Source organism: Chrysemys picta, chromosome 14 (genome assembly GCF_011386835.1).
Source record: "Chrysemys picta bellii isolate R12L10 chromosome 14, ASM1138683v2, whole genome shotgun sequence".
Classification (NCBI taxonomy): domain Eukaryota; kingdom Metazoa; phylum Chordata; order Testudines; family Emydidae; genus Chrysemys; species Chrysemys picta.
In genome coordinates this window covers 14,652,433-14,655,486 of record NC_088804.1, presented here as the reverse complement: position 1 = coordinate 14,655,486, position 3,054 = coordinate 14,652,433, and the positions used below count along the sequence as shown (strand labels likewise).

The following is a 3,054-nucleotide window of genomic DNA, read 5'->3' as shown; positions in this document are numbered from 1 at the left end:
TGAAAGGTATTATCCTATTTGGCCTCACTTGAAAGTGGGAACACTACCATCCGTGCCCTCCTGCAGGAACAACTTTAGCCATCGCTGTGGAAGAGGGGAAGTGGATGAGGTAAGATTCTGGCATGACAGCCCTAGAGGCTGAAAGCCTTTATTTTCCCCAGGCAATAGGTATAGCGGAGGCAGTGACAAACTTTTCAGATCGCTCTAAGAATACAGATAATTATTTTTCAGTGTTCATTCAATCCTTAGCATTTCTGCTGATTGTCAGAAGGGGCACAAAACTGCACTAATTGTGATGGGGGGCTCTGACTTGTGTGTACTAGAAACCCCAACTCATTCCGCATGGCCAGATGAGCATGTGCGGTGTCACTTAAAAAAAAAATTTTTTTTTTTTGCTTTGAATTTTCATCATGAAAGATTTACACAATGGGAAAGATTCCATAAATTAATTAATTTAATGTATGATGTTCAAATGGCGACGCTGTGTTTATAGCCAGACTTCTATTGGTTGTAAATGGAAATAATCCTAACTGACATGCATTTCTTTTTAAAACCACAAAGATTTAAAAGTTCCAAATCCACCATGAACTGAATAAAGATGGCAAGAGTGTATTTAAAAATAGCATTTGATCAATTTTTTATTATTTTCTTTACACTAGATTAGCTATAATTACATATTAATAACCTAAAGCATTAGATATTATCTTCCAAGTGCAAACTAAGAAAATCTAATATTTCAATTGTTTAAATTAGAGCTGACTGAATGATTCACAATGAATAATTTATTCGATTAATTTAACCACTAATGATTGCACAGTATCCACAAGCAGATTTCAGTTTCTATGAATTTGTTACTTGATAAATGTTTCCCAGATTTTTACTCAATGGATTGATCATAAATATTTGAAACTTGAGCTGTGTTGCTGTGTTGCTTTTTTGTGATTGGTCAGAAAAGTCCCAAGATATTGTTTCTGTTCCATTACTAACACAGCCCATACCACTTCAGACAGGAAGACTTGCATGTAGAAATTAAAAATAATTGTTATGAATATAGTTATTATATTAATATTGTGTATTACCATGCATTTGCATTTGGAATTCACTTCTAACAGTAAAAATCAATCATTTGAATGTTTGCAGGAAGTAAACATACAAGGTGTGAAAACATGACCAAAGTGAATTCGTATAAAATTCAAATCAATATTCATGACACTTTTTTGCATTATTCACCCACCTCTAGCTTATATGTCTTTCACAGCATGTTGGTATTAATGGGTTTCATTAAAAAAAAAAAGTTGCATGAAACATATGTTAGAGGATTATCTTGCTGTCCTGAGATTGTGTTATATGCATGGAACAGAATACATTATTCAGGTTGTTTTTTAATTCACTTTAATAGGAATTGGACTGCACCTGAAATAGATTTACTGTACAAGCAGTACTGATAATTAAAGCTGAACAAATAATTTTTGGCAAATAACTTGCTCAAAGACGTTTGCTTCCTTTTTGGCTCATTGACTGTCCACAAGCAAATCAGTTTCCTCAAATGCATTTTTATTTGAAATTATTCACAAACAATTCCCCCTTTAATAGATTGTTTTAAACAAGTTCACTGCAAGTATTCAAAATAGGAGCTGTGTTGGTTAGTTGTGAATCACAATTTGTGACTGGTCACAAATCATATGGTAGCGTTACTGTTCTGGTTGGATGCGATGTTCTCTCACTTTTGCGGGGAATATTTAAGCACAAAAATTTAAAGGGGCAAATTTTCTAACATGCTAAATGACTTAGCAGCCCAAGTCCCACTTTCAAAAGTGACTTCGGTGCTTAGAAAGCTAAGCCTCATTGAAAGTCAATTCCTGGCACACTCACTGCAAACAATTGAGTGTTCCTTTTTTGAAAGGGTGCGAGCATGGATGATGCAAATTCATTTTCAAATCTGAGTGAACACTCAGAGAATTGATGGGATTTGACCAGCTCTAATGATCACTGTGCTTCTGGCAGAAGTTCTCTTCAATGGACAAACGAGAGGCAGAGTACAACACTTTTTTAGCCTTGTCACTCTAGCAAGAGAATTATGGTACATTAATCCTTTTGAAATGCTTTTGCTAATTCTTGTGTTGTTTCCCAGCAATCTCAAGACTCTTCTTCAGTGAAGCCTACACATTCATCCACACACTTTATTAGGCATTGTAAAGTGGCTACACCTGCAGTTTTAAATGACTAACACAAATGTTATAATGGCTGTGATCAGTCAAAGAAAAAGTTCAAAGTTCAAAGGTCAGCCTATTGTAAATGGAAACTAAGAGATATAGGATGATAGCTTGTTAATGTTATTTACCTCATTCAGCTAAAAAACTTTCTCTGTGACTCCGTAGTGTCAGGAGGACTAACACTGGCAATTCTGGGCATTGTTATTTGAATAGGGGTTAAATTATTCTGTTTTGTCATTAAGTGTTCCTTGATTGGCAATCCACAACACAATAGGTGATCATTAAGGGAAGAGTCATAAAACTGTTACGCTATTTAAAAGTGAATGGTGAATGAAGCCAGATATCTCCAAGACACTTTCTACAGCTGCTGGAGGAGCAATTTAGAGCAGGAAAGGTTAGAAACTACATAGTCACATTCTGGAATGATCATCTATTCAACAAATATTCCTAGTTTTGTTTTGAAAAATCTTTACCCTGAACTTACTGCAAGGGAATCTGTTAATACTTTCCTAAAACATGTATCAGTGATTTTATGGCACGTCTCAATTTTATTTGTAGTTTTTCTGAAAGCCCCAGCTGTTGGAATTGAAAGACTACATGAGAACCTCAGCTTTTAGTTTTAAAAAAGTTTCTATCCCTCATGGATGCAAAGAAAAGCTTGAACATGTGAACCAAGTAAAGACTCAGAAGCCAGACAGCAAATGAAAAGTACCTAAAGTTTACTATTAAAAAACCTATGATTTTTATGCCAATCTCATGATTTTGGGGGGCCTGACACATGATTTTTGAATGTTTGAGGTTGGGGATACTGCGTGACATTAATGTTCTAGGCTTCCCATAC

The 3,054-nt window shown here is 35.2% G+C and overlaps 1 long non-coding RNA gene across 4 annotated transcripts in view; it reads left to right on the top strand.

Annotated features, from left to right (window-relative positions):
• LOC103306001 (uncharacterized) overlaps window positions 1-2,765 on the top strand; it is a 67,753-nt gene extending 64,988 nt beyond the window's left edge. For all 4 annotated transcript variants that reach the window (XR_006174965.2, XR_006174963.2, XR_006174962.2 and 1 more), the window contains one exon: window positions 1-2,765. This exon is cut by the window's left edge and continues 1,668 nt beyond it. This is a non-coding gene — a long non-coding RNA (uncharacterized LOC103306001).
• Window positions 2,766-3,054: the final 289 nt, after the last annotated feature.